We start from the raw sequence: 23,717 nt of genomic DNA, 5'->3' as shown, positions 1-23,717 counted from the left end.
TAATAAACTCAAACTTGAGCCTATAACAATATCACCACTTTGTGATTATCAATATTCTTTTCAAACTTAATTAAAGAACATGAGCTAATAATATACTTATCTTATCATGAATAGTAGAAACGTGAAATTCAAATATTTTGCCATAAATGGTTATTGATCACGTACTTGTAGTATGATATAAATATTTTGATAGGCTTATCATGGATTACAAAGGATAAAAGCAAGAAACAAGTTTTGCCGATATAATATTTTAAGATTATGACCGTACTTATATGATTTTCTCCTTGAAGGAGATGTTCACCATATGAATGGTGTGTGAAATATGTGGTAGTACACAAAAATTAATTGAGAACTCCAAAAGAGTTTAAGTGTTACTATCCAGAGGAATAAAATTATTCATAATATTGAAATTGTAGTAAGTCTCAAAAGAAACTTATTAAGTTTCAAATACATTCGCAAAAATAAATTATCTTGTGGCTATAAATAATGAAAAGATGTTATATCTACATATTACTACCACCAAAGCAGGTTATAAATATTTATGTAAAAGGTTACCCACCCTTTTCCTCCTATTTGTAATGCACAAATATGAGCATGATGACAGAATTACATGTAATAGTATATTAAAAGTTTACTAAAATAAATATCAGTTGACATGATGGTTGACCATTTCGGTTCAAATATGCTGCAAAAATAATCAAGAATTTATGAGGTAATATTGAAAAAATAGAGAGTTCTTCATGAATTCTGTTTTGCTTTTTGATCTTATAATGAATTGATCACTGTACAAGCTAAGGTTGGAATTGAATTCCCTAAAGTTTTGAAACATATAAAAAGGTCAATATGGTCTCGTTCGCCAGCCATGTGGATCGATTATTATTATATAGTTTAATAGATGCATCTATGGAATGGTCACATCTATTTTTCTATTAATTTGCAAAGTTGTTTGGTCAAATTGTTAAATTAAGAGCACAGTTTCAAACTATAAATTATATTGATAATGCTAGTTGGTTTATCAGAAATTGTATGCCCCTAATTCTAGCTAAATCATTGATTATGAGAATAAAGCTTCCAAAAGAAATTTGATATAAGATGTGTCATTTAAAATATAGCAGTATTCATATGCATCAAGCCAATAAAGCTCATCTATCACTATTGGTTCAAGGTCAAGAACCAAATAATTTTCATCTAAAAATTTAAATGTACGGTATATGATTCAATTGCTCCATCACAGTGCACAAATATGAATTTCAAGATAAGATTAGGGGTAAATGTTAGATTTTCTAACATTAGGGGAAGAGTTGATTAACAATTAAAAATTATGTATGAAATAGATTATCGAGATTCTTATAAAAATATATATATATATATATGTGAACTTGAAGTTCAAGAGATAATTCATTTGTAAAGTTGCAAATGAATTATGATAAATGTGTTCGTTGACTCTATATGATAATTCAACTATAAATGCTCTAATAAAAAGTTCATAAAAGAACAGACTCTATGTCACCTCTGAAGTGTGATAGACTGATGTGCTATAGAAATATAGCTCTTTCGATGCTTAAAACGATGAAAACATGCAAGTTTCTTAGAATGTTTTGTTAGATATGAGGTGTTTAGGGTATGTTTTGTAGGAAACTAGGTTATGGATACTAAGTTTGAGAAAAATATGGAAAATGGAGTTATCGGCTACTTACTTGATAATTCTTGGGCATTTATGGTACTTACCAGATGAACGTGACCAAAACATGTGCTAAAACTTGAAGTCGAAAGCTTGGTTTAAAAAATTAGAAGGCATAGCACTTACCTATGTCCACATATGGACTGCATGTAGCACATGTGGTCCGTATATATCTAAGGTAAGTATTAAAATTGAAGATCCTGAGAGTGCAAAACCTGAAGAAGAAGTTCTGGCACTTACCTATGTCTACATGCAGATCGCATGTGGGTAAAATAAGTGCCAGAAGTCCAAAGTCTAGAGAACAAACAATGCAGGAAATTTTTTTAGCACTTACCTGGGTCTACATGCGAGCCGCATGTGGTACATACGCCCATTGCCAGACTGTATATAGACATAGGTAAGTGGACACCGATCCTTTTTGTCCTTTTTCATTGGGGCTTTGATTTTTAGGGTTTTATCATGTACTATAATTGCCCTTTATGTGTTTTTAGTAGAAGTTACACACTTTTTACACTCACAAACATATACTTGATTCTGAGATCCATCTTTGGTCTTGGAATTATTCTGTATCAATTTTGGTCGCTAATTAAGTTAAAGTTTTATGTTTTTCAGTTATTGATATTGTGTGATTGTTGAATGCCTTTGAAACACCCTGAGTGTTAACCCTTGGAAAAATTCTTAATTTTTGACTTTCGAACATCATATGATTTGGGGTACTTATCGTATGATAGGGTATAGGTCAGGTGACCCATTTTTATATAGTCTAGTATTGGGTGGTTAAGTTTCTGGAATGGGTATGACTAGGTGGGTACAAGTTATATGGTTAGTGATGGGTCGTTAGTTTGGATTTTCCTTCACTTAATCTGACACATAGTAACTTAACTTGGATCTGAGTACGAGTGGCTCACCATGACTTGTGAGGGTAGGGTACGAGTCGTATAGCCCAACTCGTATGTTGGACAGTGTTTAACCCCTCATGATTCTGCCTAGGGTATAATTTCTTGGTACTAATTGTATGGTTGGGTACAGTTTGGCTTGGGTAGTCATATGTTGGATAGTGTCAGGGTCCAAGGAGAGGCCTAGGGTACGAGTGGTAGGTACCACTCATATGGTAGGGTATGATTGGTATGGGGTGGTCGTACTATCTTGCAGAAATTTTAAGCAGTTTAATTAGGGGTAATCTAGATATTTCCCCTCTTAACCTCTTAAGGCCCCATGACTAATAACACTTTTGGGATATTATTTAACCTATTTGAAATTACTCAAACTCTCTTAAAACACTCTCAAATTCTCTTAAGATTCTTGGGTCAAGAAAGGATAGGTTTTCATCAGTAGGATCAGTTTAGGGCTTATAAGGGTGATTTCTCTCAGTCATCATTGTAATTCAAAGTATGTTACTCCTCCCTCATTATTAGTTCCAACTAAAGGCATGTTTTATGAATTATTTTCATGGCATAATTGTTGTATGGTTTTAGGTTTTCAAATATATGTTGGGGGTTTTGGTTATAAATATTTAGTTATGGTTTTTCCATATTTTAATTATGTTTGGACATTTGGTTGCATGGGAATGGTTAACTGGTACTTGGTTTTGGTTTTGGAAACACTATGCCCCCAATATGTGATAAATTGCCTATGAGAATGCTTTTAATACATTGTTGAACTTCTAAAGGAACTATTGCATGGTATAGCTTGGTAATGGAACCCTAAATGGTTTGGAATGGTTAAATGGTAAGGTCTTGGTAGGTTATGGTTGGTCTAGTTGAAAGCCTTGTGGGTTACAGAGGAATCCCCCAAGAAAACATAATAATGATCACTTGTGGGGTATATAGAATTTCGCCAAGTCAACTTAATAATGTAATCTATGGGTACATAGGCATCCCGTCTTCTTAAAAGGATAGCTAAGGACATTGCTTGCAAGATATAGTCGGTATGATGATACCACTACTTATGGCCTTGGTTAATTATAAATGGAATGGTGGTTTGGTCGTGTGGTATGGTTTTTGTTGGGCAATAATGGCGAGGTGTGATAGCTAACCGTGAAGGTGTGAGTTCAATGGACGGACACTGGAAACTCCTGTTTGCCGATATGAGGATTGGTCATGGCGACCATATATGATACTTATGGGGTATACGTAAAGCCCCTAAGTACACTTGTACATATATATCATGGAGATCGAAGGGTACTCGGGAATCTCCTACTCATATGGTATCTCCGATTCATGCAGCTATACGAATCGGGGCCCGTTTAGAGGGTTACACTGGAACCATATACCCCGTGGGTGGTTTTAGGATGGTTAAGCTACACATACCCAAGTTAATGGTTTTAAAGGCATGCAAAACCCGATTTTCTTTCCCAGCAAGGTTATATATATGTATGTATGGTTATGAATGCATATGGTTGGTTTAGTTGGTTTTAAAGGTTGGCATTATTTTATCCTTATCCTGAGTGTATGCTAGCTTCACCCGCTAACCCGTATTTGGGTAGTTCTATCCCCGCAAAATTTAGGAACCAACCATTCTACTCTTCCTGCTTAGTGATTGAATTCGAGATTAGCTCAGTTGGATTGAAGTGGCGAGCTTTCATATTTCGGAAGGCTTCATTTCATGTCATGGATATTTTTACGCACTTTAGTCACTATATAGCCTATGGTTTTGGCTATGGTTGGGGGAATATCCTGACCAGATTTTGTTTTACTTTCGATTAGAGGCTTTGGAACTACTATGGGTTAGTATGGGCGGTATCGGTAGTGGTTTTAGCCTTAGTATTGGTATTGTTATTGGGGCTGATACCACTTGACTGTATTTATGATTGTTGCATCCTATGATGTTATGAACTCATACTTGGTTATTGTTTTGGTTTATTTTGGTCATTGGTCAAATATTGGTTAGTTAGACTTGTTTGGGTTGTTAACAGTCATGGACCTATCCCAGAGTCTAGAATTGTAATAAACGTTATCTTGTTATATGTTCAAAATTCATCCGATTTAGGGTACATGTTTGGAGGTTGGGTTGGGTAACAGGGGTGGTCTCCGGTCCTGGTTGGACTTGAGATGCCCATTATGACAAGGCCTTGGTTCGGGTCGTGTCAGCCTTTAAACATGAATTCGTTTAATCGTTACATAAGCATGAGCAACTAATCTCCCTTAGCTAGGGTTGTGGGAACCCTGGCTCCATAGCAAAGTAGGGAAAGTGTTCAATATTTCTAGAGTATTGTTTCTACATGTATTGGGGTTTTCTTCACTTTGATTGATTTCTTAAGGGGTGCACATGTTAGGATCTAGCATGTATTCACTACGAACTCAAGAGGGAGGTAGAGATTGGGAAAAGGAAATCACAATGGTGATTTGGGATTAATTGTCGGTATAAGCGTACTTGTACTATCTTCTTAAGACAATTGACTCCTATCTAATCAACTTGAGACCGAGAGAAGATAGTTGTAACTAGGGTCCAAGTTAAGGGTTAGTAATGAGACACTTTGAGACTGAGATGAGATGAGTGAAATTTAATAAATAGTGCCTAGAGATGGTTGGTGATACCTATCTTACAAGACTCTACATGCATAATAGTTATATAGCTGGATTGAGTACGAGAAGCTTACTAAGTTAGAAGCCAGGGGGAACACCGCCCTAGTGTTCGTCTATGACGGAATTACAGCTAGAGTTAATATTCGCTACTTGTTCGATATAATCACTTCAAACCAACTATTTACTTTCCAGTTCTGCTCGTTGACTATAGAAGTTAAGAGCCACAGTTCCACGCATTCCCTTAGGATTTGACCCCAATATTTTTTGGGTTACTATATTTGACAACGACTGCATAATCTTCAGATTAAAGGTGTATCTTAGGCTTGATCAAATCTTGGCGCCATTAACGAGGAATATGGTATTGAGTTGTGAATTGAAGTTTTTGCTGTTGACTAGTCTTTTTATTTTTGTTCTTAGTTAGGTATACACTTGTGTATGCCTAGCACACAGAGTAGAGGCAATCCCTTACTCCTACTGAATCTAAATCTAGAGAGGATCCTATAAACACCTAGTAGGATGACGGAATTGAAAAGAGATGATATTTCTGAAAGGGTTCATAATGATGCATACCATGTGCCTCCCCCCATCTTGAAGGAGTTCAGGATATTGTGGACCAACAAACCAAGGAGCTGTTAGCATAAACTGCTAATCAGAAGAGGGAAGAATATGCTCAGCGCATAGCACAAGAGGTAGAGTTACCAGTGTAGAGGCAGGAAATAGACCACCAAGTAGCACTCGGTGGTAATCATAATAGAGTTAGTGGTGGCCGTTCTCAAGTGATACCAGCGTATTAGTATTTGCATCCCTATAATGATGATGATGAGGATTTAGGGTATGTTAAGTCGATAGTGACTGGAGCTATTATCCCTTTTGTTTTGCCCCCAAGCATTAAGTTTGACACAACGAGTACAATGATTCAGCTTTTAACTTTGAAGGGTGTATTTTTGTTTTTTCTTATAGATGATGCAGACATGCACCTTGCAAATTTCATTGGGGTATATGGTTCATTTTAAAATCTAGGGGAAAATTAAGAGGCTCTTGGACTGAGGTTGTCCCCCTTCTCACTTATAGGAGAAGCATCCTTTTAGCTAGGGGAACTACTTGAAGGATCTATCACTATATGGAACGAGTTGCGCAGGCAATTCTTGAACCGATTGTTTTCTCCAACCAGGATATTGCAGCTTAAGGGTGAGATTTATAATTTCAGGAAACTGCAGTCAGAATCTATGTATGAGGCTTGGTTCAGGTTCAAGAATAAGCTAAGTATGGTGCTCAACCATTAGATTTTAGGGACTAGCTTATTGGAGATATTCTACAGAGCCCTGACTATCGGTTCCAGAGCCATGTCAGACACCATCTCTGGAGGAGCTTTTATAAGACTATGCTGGGAGGTAGCTTTGGATATTCTATATTAGATCTCTCTCACTAATTGAGGGTGGAAAACTCAGGAGGTTGAGAGGGGATCTGGAACTTATGCTATTGGTGCCTCTTGTAACTAGAAATTAGCTGATGATTTAGTAGCATAAGAAATTGGACTTCTGAGAACTGAACTTAGGTTACTAGTATAGCATTTTGCAGTAGCAAGTTCCAAGAAAGTGAATGCAGTAGGAGCACAGGGGTCAGCTTCCAAACCTTATGAGTTAGAATTAGAGTAGGAATCTAAATATCTGGATCATTAATTGGTGGGTTTCTGAGCCCAAGGGCAAGGAAACCAAGGTTGAAACTATTATGACAGATATAAAGATCATAATAGGGAATGAGATTGTGATTGGAGAAAGATAGATAACTACAGAGAGAATGGAGACCGGTACATTCAGCCTGACAGATGAGATACAGAATCAAGAATGGAAGAGATGTTGACTAAGTTTATAAAAGGTCAAGAAAATCAGGAGAACAACGTTAAGGAGATTAAGGTTGATATTTTGGGGTTGACCCAAAAGGCTGAACCTCATGCCACTGCTATCAAGTAGTTGGAGTGCAAATATCAACAACACTAAACCAAAAGGCAACTAAGGACCCTTCCGAGCAACACTATTCAAAATCCAAAAAATGATGGTCATGTTCTTACTATTACTACAAGGAGTGGTCTGGCTACTGTGGATCCCCCATTACTTGCCGTGGAAGCACCAAGGCATGATGAGTCAGCTATTGATGTGATAATTATGTAGAGTCAGAAAGGGTAACGGCTGGTAATGGTAAAATTGGTAAGGACAAAGGTAAGGGTCAAATCATTAAGATGGAAGTGAGATAAATTCCATGACCACCCCACCTTATCCTTAGAGACTGAAGCAAAAGAGAGAGTAAGGAAAGTCCAAGAGATTCATCAAGATGCTAAAGGAGTTGAGCTTAAACATCCCTCTTCTTGAGGCATTAGAGCAGATGCTTGGATATGCCAGATTTATGAGAAAATTGGTCACAAAGAAAAAAGGGGCTACTATCAAAGATGTTGATGGATTTCACCACTGTAGTGTAGTCACGTCTAAGTCTCTGGCCTAGAAAAAGGGTGATCCCAGAGCATTCACTATACCATGCACTATTGGGGAATCCCAGTTCTCTAGAGCTTTATGTGACTTAGGAGTCAACATAAACTTGATGTCGCTGGTTGTATTCAAGCAATTGGGCTTGAGACCTCCCAAACCGACTATGATATAATAGCTGACGACACTGTGAAAAGACTTATGGCCATTTCTTTTGATGTCATTAAGAGAGTTGATAACTTTATTTTTCCGGTGGAATTTGTGATTCTAGACTGTGAGGTTGACGCTAAGATACCCATTATATTGGGAAGACCATTTATCGCTGAAGGTAGAGTGATGGTTGACATGGAGAAGGGAGAGCTAAAGTTCAGAGTTAATGGTGAGGAGGTCACATTCAACATCTAAAAAATGATGAAGCAACTGACCGACATGAGGGTGGTATCGGTAATAGATTCTATTAATGACCCATGAGGGTATTACTATGGGTATATTGATGAATTCAGAGTAATCAAGGTACCCATGTCGTACTACAATATTAAATCAAGCGTTGGGTGGGAAACAACCTACTATTTTAGTGCTCACTTTCATTTGTTTTTCTTTTGTAGGTTTATAGCTTACAGACAAACCCAAAATACTGTAGGATTGCTACATTCATAACTTTCTAGGTAAGGGGACTTTGTGACTAACCCATCAGGGTAACAAGTCTAACTCGGGCCAGGTAATGTTGAGCGATAATTGAAAAGATGCAATTTTTGAGGACAATAATGGAAAGTTCTGGACTTTGACACATAATCATACTTTTGGAGCCATAAATTCAAGTTATATAACTATAATTAGCTGGGTAAACATCAAAATGCAAAGTCCAAAAAGCAGGAAATTGGGCTAAAAGTTCAGGCTCATTTGTGCACAGCACATGCTGACCGTATGTGGTACATGCACCGCGCCCACTAGCAGACCATGTATGACAGCCGTAAGTGGCCTAGTTATAGGCCTGGATTTTAATTAAAATTTTGGGCCCACCAATTCTTAATCAAGACCTGATTCAGCCCCCTTGCTATTTAAACATAATTTGACTCATTTTAACCCATTCAAATCCTCAAAATCTCATTTTTTCTCTCTAAATCCAATCTTCATTATCAAAGTATAAACTTATCTCACTCTTAGAAAAAGGATAAACTGAAACTTATTAGGGGTTCAAACTTGTCCTAAAACACTTAAAACAAGTTCAATCTTGGGTTTTGCTTTATTTCTTCATTGTTCACTTTTGGATTCTCAAAGAAAAGGTAACTTTCTCGGCACCTACGAGTAATATTTTGATTCAAATACTGAACAAGAACGTTGATATGTGTATTTCAATGTAAATATATGGGAAACAAACATGCTTGTGTATAGGATCCTTAAGGTAGCCTAAAATCTTAATGTAGGGCTTTGTTCTTAAATTAAACCCTAAATGGAAGTTGAACTTGAATAAGTAAGAGGAATACCAAAAGTTTGACATATTAATTTGTATTAAAAATCATGATTCTAGCTATATGTGTGCACATTGGACTTATTGGGACTACAAATAAGTTATATGGGTGTGAAAATTGAGGAAAAATTTAAAACTTTTTGAATTTTGAGTTTTCCCTAAACTTTTGCAATCCCTCTTTTTCTATTGGAAACTAACGCCTAGTTTTTAGGTACATATGTCACCAAAAGCTACAAATAAGATGGTTGATTCATCAAGGAGATAGAGTAAGTCCCCCGAGCCCAATGACTCAGTGGAAGGTACCCTATTGCATAACTTAGAGCATTTGCAGCTAGAGCAACATGCAGAGTGACTAGATTCCAGGTGTTCCAGGTAACTGAGACTATTATTTTGGAAACTATGGCATATCCACTGCATGAGTGCTCTCTGTCGGGTATAAGGCCAACCTTTACCCATACTAGGTCACAAATTGAGGCTATTTAGGCTTTCCTGGCTACCCATGTATCTAGCCCGATCGAGGATGAAGTTGGCCCGAAGATCACCTCCACACTCTTCTCCACCAAGTTATGATGATGAAGATAAGGAAAATTTTGAGCCAGTTCCATAGGGTGTAGCTCAGGACCTTCAGTCCGAGGAAGGGTCCCAAAATTTACCTGAGGCTGCAGATCAGGAGGAGTCATCAGCAGTACCCCAGTCTGAGGAAGGTAACGCGGTTTATGCACAATAGGCAGATTTACTCCAATATGAGAAGGGTATAGGGAAGGATTCCCATGAGGTGCCCTTTCTAGATAAAGAGGCACCAACACAAGAGGGACAGAGGTCGGCCCCACACATTCCTCAGAGGCATCCTCTTGATGAGAATAACCCGAGGTAGTGTGTGGAGGGAATGTGAATGATATATGATATAGACAATCATGTCTCAGAGATCAGACGACCTACGAGGCTTATTTTGTGGAGCACACGATTAATCGATTTGGGTTGAGAAGAACACCATAGTTGCAGGCTGCCTTTGATCGTTATCAGCTGGAGTGGATGACTAGACCACTCAATTGTTACAACCTAACTTTGGTATGAGAGTTACATGCATCATATCATTCCATAGTAGTTATTCCTATGTGTACATTTATAGGTTTGATGAGGCATATAGAGCAACCATAGTTTGAGCAAACCCTTGTGAGAGAAGTTAGGGTTGATATATGATCAGAGACTACTCGTTGGGTTATTTTTAGTCCAAAATATATCATTAAAGCATTAATAATATAGTCTGACTACATATTGAGAGTCGCACATGATAGAAATATTATGACAAAGATGGTGCATAGACGTGAGAGAGTTGAGATAGCTAGGTGGATAGTCAACTATATTTCACCTTTGGGTGATGAGACCCCGTGGATTGAGGGACATGGTGTAATAAAGAAGGCCTTATTGACATTTTCTGCTAAGTTTTTGTGGTTGCTTATCGTATATATATTGTTCTCGACTGCTTTAAAAAATGTATTGACTTGTGTGAGAGATGCCTTGATTGCTAGTATATGGTTGGGTATGGTATTGACTTTGCAACAATCATTTGACATGAGATTCATGATAGAGTCTTTAGGAAGGCCGACGAATTTGCCATTCCCTTGACTTATTCAGAGATTGTCTGATGAGTTCGGTGTACTAGACATATCGAGAGTCGAGTACTTATGACAGCCACTACACAGACAAAGACCATAAAGGATCCGACATGGTCGGCCCTTTCTAGGAGACCTAGTGGGTCTGCTATAGTACCTCGGGTCCAGACTAAGGGCCCTTCTTCAATTTTCACAGATCCTAGTGATATGCATGAGGGTGATGTGGGAGTTAGAGTTGATCTTAAGTTGAGGAGTAGAGAGAGACCCCTGAGATTAGTACACAGGGTGAGGGGTGTCCATTTCCACATCAAACCCAACTTTTAATTTAGAGCCAACGGGTATTCTTTATTACCCCCTTGCCCATCCACTATAGTTGATTATACAGGTATGACATTAGAATTTTATGAGTTTTTGTAGAGTTTAGTGGACAGTCATAGAGCCGCTAATAAGTGGTTGCAGGCTATTGAGATTGAGGTGGCTACTCTATATGGGCAGATCCGGCCATGGGTCCGAATTAGGCTAGAGACGTCAGAGGCTAGATGGGATACCGCATATAGAGTTGATATGTTATAGTTATGTGCTAATTTACAAGCATGTATTGATGCTTTTAAGAGATGTATTGCAGCCCGATTTGTAGAGATTAAGATATTGGACATAGGTCATATTGGGAGGAGGTGGATACATTGCGAGTAGAAGTATGCTTTCTCACAAAGAGCCATATGATATGTACTTCTCCAGTTATACCCCTTGTGATTCGGATATCACCTCAGTGCGGGCCCAGACACTTTAATTTATTTATGGAGTATGATGAGGAGGAGCCAGTAGTTGGTACCAAGAGCGAACACGTGGGGTGATAACGTCAACATACACCTCAAATTAGTGTAAGACGGTCGTCTTCAATATATTTACCCAACTTTGGAGTCGGGGTCAAATCCACAGGGAACAATGTGAGTGCCGATTAAACTAGTTTGAAATTATAGCTACAAGTTAAATTCAAACAAATGATACAAAAATATAAATGGAGATGGGGGGTTTTGAAAGTATCAAGTAATGTTGTTACTTCAATATTAATGTTTGTAATCAATATAAATGGGAAACCATAGCTATTTTCACCGAGGGTTTTGAGAATTGACAGATACTAGGTAAAGCTAGAGATTCTCGGAATGATTAGAATAGTAGAATATCCCTAACGATTATGCTATCTGACTTTTCTCTCGACCTCACCAGACAATTTATTATCTAATTCTCTCGAACTTAGATAACTTATCTATTTCCAATAGGATGTTATCTCAGGTAGATTAATCCAGTTACAACATTAATCATTAAATAGAAGGTTGGTAGTTTCCGAGTCTCTATTGATAATTCACGACCTCTAGTCTATTTCTCGGTTAGAAGCAAATAAAACCTAAGGCATAACCTAATGTTTGCAACCACTAGATTTCAGTTAAAACAACAGAATTTCAAGATGTTCCACTACTCTTTGAATCCATTAAACACCTAGTATCATATCAAACCCTAATCCATGGATTCCATAACCCCGACTAATGGAATTAGCCGCTCATGATTTGATGAATGAAATCACAAGTTGAATCCATAATGATAAGGATAACTTATGATTAGATGAAAAACAACAAGTAGTTTCTTCATTTGAATCACAAGGTAGAAACCCAAAAATAGTTGATAAAAACAAGAAGAATAATTGATGTAAGAGAGCAATGTTACATGCCTCTCTTCCCTAGGTTAATTGTCTGATAGATGAATTATGAATGAATCAAAAACCCTAAAAGATGCTATTTATAATAAAGCCTAATTAAGGTAATAAAATAACAAAATCACAGCTGGGCTTGGATTTAGGTGACGACATATTGGTGTTGATCGTTAGGCTTCTGACGGCATCTTATATATGTCATCAGAAGTCATGCCTTCTTAACCTGTTCTGCCTCACTCTGACGATATCCTCTGATGGTTTATAAGAGGAGTGATGGCGTGTAGCAAATTTTGTTAGACGTTTAGCTTATTTCACCATGTTCTTTCCCACTTGACGGCATCTTCTGATGGCTTACCATACTTGTGACGACATATTGAGAAGGTCGTCACCTTCATCCAGCAACTCTTCTTCGCTGTTCTTCCTGACACCTTGTTTTGGTAGCTTACCACATCTCTGACGGCTTGCAAGAAATGCCATCTGACTCATATCAGCTCACTTGTACCAGATTTTACTTATTTTGTTCATCTTTCCTATGTTTTCCTCCCATCCTGGACTTTCCTACAAAATCTTAAGAAATAACATCAAAAACACCAATAATTACTTAAGAACTTACAATTATTTCAAGTTAAAAAGTCTTAAATATGCTACAAAAATCTAGTACATCAACACACTCAACTTTAAACAATTACTTGTCCTCAAGTAACTACATAACCATGAGATACCTATTATAGTTGATTATCAAGTTTAGCTTAAAACTCATGCCACTCTCCACGTTCAATTACTTATATATCCAATTGTGCATATCAATGAAGATTAACAATGTGACCCAAAGGAATCAAGATATGGCATCAATTCAACAACAATAACCATGTATATGTACAAGTTACACTACCCAAATAAGTAAACAACTAGCAATGCAACCGATGTACTCTTACAACAAAGAAGTACCTCCTCACTCATATATGAACTCAAGAATGTCAATGCAGCGATGGTCAAGAGACACTCAATCTCAGAAAGAAATTCCAATCAATGCATGTCAAATACCATATGCTTGCCCTTATTTTCATTACCAAAGTGTCCAGACAGGTAAGTTAGGATCACTAGAGGTCTTTTCTTTAGCTTGTAATGTAGGATAAGGGCTGGTATGATATTCAATGGCATTTAGAGTGACTAAGCCTCCTTGGCACTGGTATGATATTCAATGGAATTTAGAGTGACTAAGCCTCCTTGGCACTACCTTAACTTTTGGGGTTCACTTATTAACCTTTTTTTCCTTTTCTCCATTTCTTGATCACACATTATTCAAGATGGATGTGGCTTTTCTTTTTCATTCTTTTTCTTTTCTTATTCTTCTTCCACAACACTCAGCTTTTTATTATTTTTCACTTATTTTTTTCCTTTTATTCTACATTTCTTCATACCCAGTTTACATCATGCACCCCTATGATGGCCACCCTCAACTTAAGTTGTTTTCCTAAGTCAAGGTGCACAGTGTCCAAGGAGGACTAGGGACAAACAGGTTCATTATGATCTAAACGGGAAGATGATAGGTGTCATAGAAAGAAATGGTCAATTCAGGATCAAAATAGGGATCAAGAGATATCATGCATACAGGGAAGGTCATTTAGGCAAAAAAAAGTGACTTAAAAATCAAAATGGCCTATGATCCTTTCCTAACCCCTATCTTTTAACCAAAGTAAGACTAACCAGGCAAGTTCTGGATTTAACACACAAAGAAAACTAAGTAGTATCTCACATACACATGGCACAAAGGTGTATCACAAGCTACTACCTATCCGGTTCAAACGATTGTTTAGCAGTGGATATCATGTCACTAGTACTAATGCCATAACAAGATGCACAATGGTCACACATAAATGTATATTACACAGTTATAAAACAAACCAACGGAGAGGTGTTTATCAGTCTCAAAAATTAACAAAAATATGTCAACTATCCTAGATACTTATTTTTCTCCCAATTAACCACAACACATCACAAAAAAACACAATACGCCTAAACATGCCTACTCTACCAGGAACAATACTCCGAGGAAAAGAGGCACGACAATAAAAACCCAGGAGGACATCAACAACTACAAGTAGCCCCACCCTCAACTTAATATCATGCATTGTTCCCAACACGTCAAATCAAAACAAGAGAGTTAGAAACATACCCGTGGCACCATGGGTGCAAAGATCTGATGTCAATCACATAATACGAATACAAATAGCAAAATACCTTAGGTTGTCTCCCAAGAAGCGCCTAGTTTAACATCGCGGCATGACCCAACTCAGCTTTTTCCTCCACCTTGAGGATATGAATTTCACCCCCAACTTAGAGTCCATCTTTTTACCTTGCACATAGAGAGGTGGTACAAAAATTAAGAAGCCGAGTAATGGATGATGCATGGTAAACAACTCAGCTTTAAAGTGAGGTATGTTGTTGTGTTGCTTATCAAGTGTAAAATAAAGAATATAGGATTCTTGTTCCTCATCTTCACAGTCTTTCACTATTTTAGATGATTCCACAGATAAGATATCATCTAAACATAATGTGGAAAAATACTTCGAGTGTGGCCCAACAAATCCTACTTCAAAATTTACACTATCCTCTACACACTCACTTTTATTAATCTTCTCAACATTTTTACTTTGAATTGGGCTAGAGTCTTCATAAGAGATTGGCTTGGCTTCTTCTTTTGCCTCTAGCACCATTTCTTCAATCTTGGCATCATCCCTCATGGTTGGCTTGGTTGGTTGGGAAATCTCCAGGGGTTGATCAACATCAAGTTCATCATCAGTATATGAATATTGCTCTTCATCATCACACTTTTCCATTATTTTGAATGATTCCACAGACAAGATATCATCTAAACATAATGTAGAAAAGTGTTTTAGATGATTGACCTTGATATCCATCTCTTCTATCCTTTCTCTTTCCTCGTTAAGTGCCCTAATGTCTTGACATATGTCACATATGGTATCACTCATTGTATCTATACGATCCAACATTAGTTGAAGCATAGCTTCAATGTCACTCTTTCCAGTGCTGCGTTCTTCCTTTTCTTGACCATAAGACTTGTCATACTCATAAGAAGAACTAGGACTTGGGTTAGCGCAATAGGGGGATGGGGCATTTGAGCAATCACTCCAATGTTCATTTTGACCACCACATAAAGAACAATTATACTCTTGGTAGGATGGAGATGGTGTACACATCTCTCTCCAAGGAACATATCTACAGTCATGCCAAAAGTAGGGTCCATCATAATATGGACATGGATCATCCAAATAAGATTTCCAACCATCAAACTCATATTCATTCCATGATGTCATAGTAAAAAATAAGCAAAAATAAATAAAATCTACCTAACACACGGAACAAAGAAAATCATAAATAAATATTTACAAGTTTGAATTCAAGCAAGTAAGGTAAAATTCCAAACCAACTCAATACACCAAATTATTCCCTGAAAACAACGCTATTTTTGATAACGCTCAAGTTACACCTCAAATTAGTGTAAGGCGGTCATCGTCAATATATTTACCCAACTTTGAAGTCGGGGTCGAATCCACAGGGAACAATATGAGTGGCGATTAAACTAGTTTGAAACTATAGCTACAAGTTAAATTCAAATAAATGATACAAAAACATAAAATGGAGATGGAGATTTTGAAAGTATCAAGTAATATTGTCACTTTAATATTAATGTTTGTAATCAATATAAATGGGAAACCTGAGCTATGTTCACCAAGGGTTTCGGGAATTGACAGATACTAAGTAAAGCTAGAGATTCTCAGAATGATTAGAATAGCAGAATATCCCTGATGATTATACTATCTGACTTATCTCTCGACCTCACCAGACAATCTATTATCTAATTCTCTCGAACTTAGATAACTTATCTATTTCTAATAGGATGTTATCTCAGGTAGATTAATCCAGTTACGACATTAATCATTAAACAGAAGGTTAGTAGCTTTCGAGTCCCTATTGATAATTCATGTCCTCTAGTCTATTTCTCCATTAGAAGCAAATAAAACCTAAGGCATAACCTAATGTTTGCAACCACTAGGTTTCAGTTAAAACAATAGAATTTTAAGATGTTCTACTGCTCTTTGAATCCATTAAACACCTAGTACCATATCAAACCCTAATCCATGGATCCCATAACCCCAGCTAATGGAATTAGCCGCTCATAATTTGATGAACGAAATCACAAGTTGAATTCATAATGATAAGGATAACTTACGATTAGATGGAAAACAACAAGTAGTTTCTTCATTTAAATCACAAGGTAGAAACCTAAAAATAGTTGATAAAAATAAGAAGAATAATTGATGTAAGGGAGCAATGTTACGTGCCTCTCTTCCCTAGGTTAATTGTCTGATAGATGAATTATGAATGAATAAAAAAACCTAAAAGATGCTATTTATACTAAAGCCTAATTAAGGTAATAAAAAAACAAAATCACAGCTGGGCTCGAATTTAGGTGATGACATATTGGTGTTGATCGTTAAGCTTTTGACGGTATCTCAGATATATCATCAGAAGTCGTGCCTTCTTAACCTGTTCTACCTCACTCTGATGATATCCTCTGACGGCTTACTAGAGGAGTGACGACATGTAGCAAATGTCATCTAACCTTCAGGTTATTTCACCATGTTATATCCCACTTGACGACATCTTCTGATGGCTTACCACACTTGTGACGACATATTGAGAATGTCGTCACCTTCATCCAGCAACTCTTCTTCACTATTCTGCCTTTTTCTGGTAGCTTACCACATCTCTGACGGCTTGCAAGAATGCCGTCAGACTCATATCAGCTCACTTGTACCAGATTTTACTTATTTTGTTTATCTTTCTTATGTTTTCCTCCCATCCTTGACTTTCCTACAAAATCTTAAGAAATAACATCAAAAACACCAATAATTACTTAAGAAATTACAATTATTTTAAGTTAAAAAGTCTTAAATATGCTACAAAAATCTAGCACATCATGGGGGCTCTGTCGGATTGCAACATTCTATATGACCAGGCCTTGAAAAAGGATAGACATGATTCGATGGACTTTGTAGTTGTTGAAAGGCACAAGTTTACCGAGATAGCAGCAGGTGCATTTTTTAGTAGTTCACCACCACCTACCACCCCTGCCAATGGATATACCCCCATTTGGGGATGCTCATGACACAGATGCTTAGTGCATCCCAGGTATGTCCTCATTTCATTTGTTTTATATTATTTTAGTATATTAGGGATAATTCAAAGTCTTTTAGTTGGGGATAGGGTATACCATAGCCGCCGCGAGTTTTTTTGTCATTTTTTTATTTCTGTTGGCCGTGGTATGGTTTTAGAATCAGTATGTCTATAGTAGAATTAGTGTTGTATTATGGGTTGTGTCTTATTGTGCTGTCTTTTTGTGTAATTAGGAGATTTAAAGTATTTAGGGCAGTTGTCATATCATTTTTCATTAATTTTTGAGAAAAAAATACCCCTCTAAAATTTTAAGAACCGTGTGAATGTATATATGTGCGAACATTGTGGATCTTACTATGGCATTAGAATTTGGGACATGATAATTATTTGATAATAATTTCATGAACCATGTAGGTAGTAGCTTGTGATATTGATTCTGTGCCATGTGTGTGTGAGATGATACTTAGTTCTCTTTGGGTGTCAAAATCAGAACTTGCCTGGTTAGTATTGCCTAGGTTGTAGGAGAGTTGGTTAGGAAAGGATGATAGACCATTTTTTTATGTTAGTCAACTTTTAGCCTAAATAACCTTCCATCTGTGAATTGTATCCCTTGATCCCTAAATTTGAGCCTTATAGCCTGTTTTTCTTGTTACACTTTTCACCTTTCTATTTGTGTTGCAATAACCTATTTTGGCTCATTCCTCCTTGGACATTATGCACCTCAACTTAGGCAAATCACCTAAGTTGAGGGTGGCTATCATAGGGGTGTGTGATATAAAGTAGTTATGAAAAGGGGTAAAATAAGAGAAAAAGATAGTAGGGCTGGGTATGGTAGCAAAAGTAAAAAAAGAATAAGAAAAAAATTGTGAAAAAGTAAAAAAAAAGAATGAAAGAACACACCTAACCTGAATGTGCAATGACTAATAAAAGGGATAAATAAGGGTCAAATAAATAAAAGTTAATGAGTGGACACCAAAGTTAATGTAGTGCTAAGGAGTCTTTGTCACTTGATGATATCCATATGTACCATACCATCCCCCCAAGACTACATTACAAGCTGAGAAAAGTCCTATAGTGATCTTAACTTGACTGTCTGACTACTAAGGTAAAGGAAATAAGGGCAAGCCTATGGTTTTTGACATTCATTGATTGGAATTTCTCTTTTGAATATGAGTGGCTCTTGATTGTCCCTACATTGACATGCATTATTTCATATGAGTGAGTGGGACTTCTTTGTCATTAGGGCACATGAGTCATTATTCTATCTGCTTACTTATTTTGGGTTGTGTAATTTGTATATCTATGCATGGTTATCTGTTGTTAATGTAATGCTATACCTTGATCCTACTGTGTCACATTGTTATGCTTTATGTTTATATGCAACTGGTTTTGAAAAGTTGAGATAGAAGAGGGTATTATATTTTGATCTTAAAGTGTTAATCGACTGCCTTGGATAGCTTAGATTCTCCAAGTTAAGCATCATGTTTTGTTTAATTGTGTTGTGTTACCCTAGGACATACAAACATTCTAAGTTAAGGGTATTGATGTGCTATAGAAATATAGCACTTTCGATGCTTAAAACGATGAAAATATGCAAGTTTCTTAGGATATTTTGTTAGATATGAGTTGCTTTGGATATGTTTTATAGGAAACTAGGTTTTTGATGCTAAGTTTGAGAAAAATATGCAAAATGGAGTTTTTGGCTACTTACTTGACCATTTTTGGGCATTTGTGGCACTTATCAGATGTACGTGACCAAAGCATGTTCTGAAACATGAAGTTCAGAAGCTTGGTTGCAATAATTTGAAGCCTGGAACTTACCTATTCCATATGTTGACCACATGTAGTGTATGTGGTCCGTATGTGACTAAGGTAAGTACCAAAGTTGAAGATCCTGAGAGTGCAAAAGCTGAAAAAGAAGTTCTAGCACTTACCTATGTCTACATGCGGACAACATGTGGGTAAGGTAAGTGCCAGAAGTCCAAAGTCCTGAGAGTAAACAGTGTAGGAAATTTTTCAGGCACTTACCTAGGTCTACATGCAGACAGCATATGGTACAGGCGTCTACTTCCAGACCGCATGTAGACATGGTAAGTTTCCACCGACTCTTTTTGTTCTTTTTATCCAGGCTTTAATTTTTAGGGTTTCCTTATGTACTATAAATACCCTTTGTGTGTTTTTTTAGTAAAAGTTACTCACTCTTTATACTCACAAACCTATACTTGATTCTGAGATCTATCTTTGGTCTTAGAATTATTCTGTATTGATTTTGGTTGTTAATTAAGTTAAAGTTTTGGATTTTTTTAGTTGTTGATTATTTTATGATTGTGGGAATCCTGGCTCCACAATAAAGTAGGAGAAGAGTTCGATCCTTCTAGAGTATTGTTGCTGCATATATTTATAAGACCCCGCAAATTTCTCTCGCAGTCTGAGCCTTAGAGCGTGTCAATTAAAGCGTAAATCCGGAATTCAAAGATTGAGAAGTGTCTTACCAAGTGAGAATTATTTTGAACCTGGTATAATTTCTCTAATATCAACTTTTTGTCATGTAGAGAATTTAATAAGCTTTCCGTCGATACCAAATTCACCAAAATCCAACACTCGGGCAAAGAGTTAGAGATATTTTAGTGAGATAGTATGCCACCTGGAACTTTAGCGTGTCACAGAGCCAGCCAAAATGGCAATTGTCAAAATCCATAGAGCCTCCACGATTATGGCACGTCGCGCCAAGGCTTGATTTTAGAATTGTTAATTTCCAGTGCACCAATGCAATTCCACCGTGTCGCGGTGCCTTTTCAGTTGGCAACCAAGGTGGCAACACGATTTCCACCGCGTTGCACCATCAAGCAGTTTCTCGATTGTCTAATTTCCAATGAGATGGCACGATTCTTGTATGTTACGCCAGCATGTAAAATCGAGATTTTTCAATTTAATTCCAAAGGCAAAAAGGGTCATTTCCCAACCGCTATATATACACCTTAACACGGGATTTGACCTTATTACACCCAAGTATTATTGTTTTCTCTCAAAGTTGTTCAAGAACAAGAGCTAGGGTTTCTACAAAATCAAAACCCTTACATTTTATTCTAGAGAAATCAAGAAACTCTCCAAGGGCATTCAAGAAAGAGTTTCTCTAAGGTATGCAAATGTTGATTCTCGGGTCCCTTTTATCCAAAAGCTCAAGAGCCCTTTTCTAAATTTCAAAGCTTTTATGTTTATGAGTTTTCATGATTCATGTGAGTTGAAATTGATGTTCATGCTATTATTCAGTTGTGATTCATGTTCATTTACAAGGTTTTCAAGCTTTGACCTTAGAATGTGATATTCATGATAAACCCTCTTCAAGTTGCTTGTTAAGTGATGTATTCATGTCAATTATGTGTAGAAATTGTTGAATAAGCAAAGCATGCCCCCCTATATTTGATAAAATGCTTATATGAATGAATTAGAGCCATTCTAGCATGTTGATTAGAAATCCCCAATTGTGTGTAAGCCCATGCATGCCAAGTGTTTGCTGAAAAGCCTTAGTGAATGAATTGTGGCATGATGGCATGAAATACCCCAATTATGTGCTCTTTGATACATACCAAGACTTTAATACATGCTAAGTGTTTGATGAATGATTTTTGGCATGATAGCATGAAATTCCCCAATTATGTGCTCTTTGATACATGCTAAAACTTTAATACATGCTAAGTGTTTACTGAATGAATGGTAACATGATAGCATGAAGTTCCCCAATTATGTGTTCTTCGGTACATGCCAAGACTTAAATATGTGCAAATTTCTTGATTCTAGGCCTTGTTGAATGGAGTATAATCCAATAGCATGTCTCCCTATACTATCACATGTTTATGATTCCTAAATTCTTGAAGTGATGCCTTAGTGATTGTTATGGTGAATAATTGTCTATGGTCTTGATTATTCAAGAATGGTTATGTTTTACTTTTATGTTATAGAGTCCTGGGGGTATTTATACCCGATAATTTAGCTGCTTTCTAGAGCCCGTGTCAATTTTCATGATAATTCCAGTTGAGCCATAATTCTGAGAACTCAACGAGTTATGGAACTCTGTATTCTTAGATAGATACAGAACTTAAGAAATCTCAGTAATCTCTGTAAATGCCGTAATCTCAATATCACTAGTAATCTAGCCTCATTTCTATACCCAGCTCAGAACTAGTAGTGTTCAAGTATTCAGTTCTGACCTCTATAGTAATCGAGTACTCTATTCAAAGCTCAATGTCGACCAGTCAAATAACGAGATTCAGTAGTATTTTGTTAGATACGAAACCAAGTGAATTCAACTTAACTCAGTCAGATCATTCGAGAAACATGATCTGTATCAGGTTCAGCTTTGTTTGTGTTTAGTTAAGAATCAGTTCAAAGTATTTCAGTTGGGAGTAGGAGCTAACATCAAACGAGGGTAGGGATGGAGGCTTCCCATCAGAGAGGCAGAGTCCTTAGGGGCAATCCCTGAACTCCAAAACTGCGTAGCCAGCGCAGGATGTAAGAGTCACCCGTCAGGAAAGGCTAGTCACTTGTCAGATAGGCTTGACTATTATATTGCCTTAGGCTTGACTTTCTGCGAATGTCACCCGTCAGATAGGCTTGACCAGAGAGGTCTTTACCCATGGCATGGTATTGACACCCTTTCAGCTGGGGTTAAGGTTAACACTACTAGTTGACATTCGGGGCATATCAGTTAAGTGATTACTTCCCACAGTTACAGTTTTAGTATTAATCTTTAGAAATCAGGACTGTCAGATATAATCATCTATCTTAGTGAGGAACTCAAATAGTTCCATTGATTCATGGACCACCCGTCAGATAGGCTTGGTCCCATATAAAGTTATTCAGTATCAGATCTAGAGATCACCCATCAGATAGGCTTGATCTCAATCTCATATTCAGTTGAGTAATCTCATTATCAGATCTCAAGGTCACCCATCAGATAGGCTTGATCTCAATCTCATATTCAGTTGAGTAATCTCATTATCAGATCTTGAGATTACCCATCAAATAGGCTTGATCTTAATCTTATATTTAGTTGAATAATCTTATTATCAGATCCAAAGATCACCCATCAGATAGGCTTGATCTCAGTCTTAGATTTAGTTGAGTATTTTTGTTATCAGATCTAGAGATCACCCATCAGATAGGCTTGATCTCAGTCTCAGATTTAGTTAGGTATTTTTGTTATCAGATCTAGAGATCACCCGTCAGATAGGCTTGATCTCAGTCTCTTATTCAGTTGAGTATCTCATTATCAGATCCTGAGATCACCTGTCAGATAGGCTTGATCTCAGTCTCAAATTTAGTTGAGTATTCTTGTTATTAGATCTAGAGATCACCCATTAGATAGGATTGATCTCAGTCTCAAATTTAGTAGAGTATTCTTATTATCAGATTCGGGCATGATCATTTCTTATCATTGATAGTAGATTTTGAAATCATTCGTTAGAGAGGTTTGATCTCCAATGCAGCCAGTCGAGAGTAGAAAGCTCAGAATTCAGTTATTGATATGAGTAGATTTAATTAATCAGTTTCAGTATCCTCAGATTTAGAGATCACTCGCTAGATAAGACTGATCTCACCTCAGTACTCATTTATCAGTATCAGATGATTTAGTTATTCAGTATCTTAGTATAAGTAGTGAGTTCAGATGTCAGTACTCTCATGATTATTCTATTAAGTAATTGTTCATGCATAAGCCTTTACATTTAGCCTTACCTCATCTACATACTCGGTATATTCCCATACTGATGCATTTGCACTATGGTGTTTTATTTGACACCATAGGTTCAGAGGCATGAGATTGAGAGTACCCTTAGCAGTTCAGTCCTAGTCAGCAACAGTAGACTTAAAGTGAGTCCTCTTCATTCGAGGATGATCCTTTTATCATTATTGAATCAGATTTTATTTATTTTCAGAAGACAAAGTTAGTTGGGGACATATACCATCAACTCCATAGCTAAGATAGTTTAGAGTCTTTTCAGAGAGATGTATCAGTATTCAATTTTAAATTTTGAGTATTTTTAGAT

Source organism: Capsicum annuum, chromosome 10 (genome assembly GCF_002878395.1).
Source record: "Capsicum annuum cultivar UCD-10X-F1 chromosome 10, UCD10Xv1.1, whole genome shotgun sequence".
Lineage (NCBI taxonomy): Eukaryota > Viridiplantae > Streptophyta > Magnoliopsida > Solanales > Solanaceae > Capsicum > Capsicum annuum.
Note: the sequence above shows the minus strand (reverse complement) of the source record.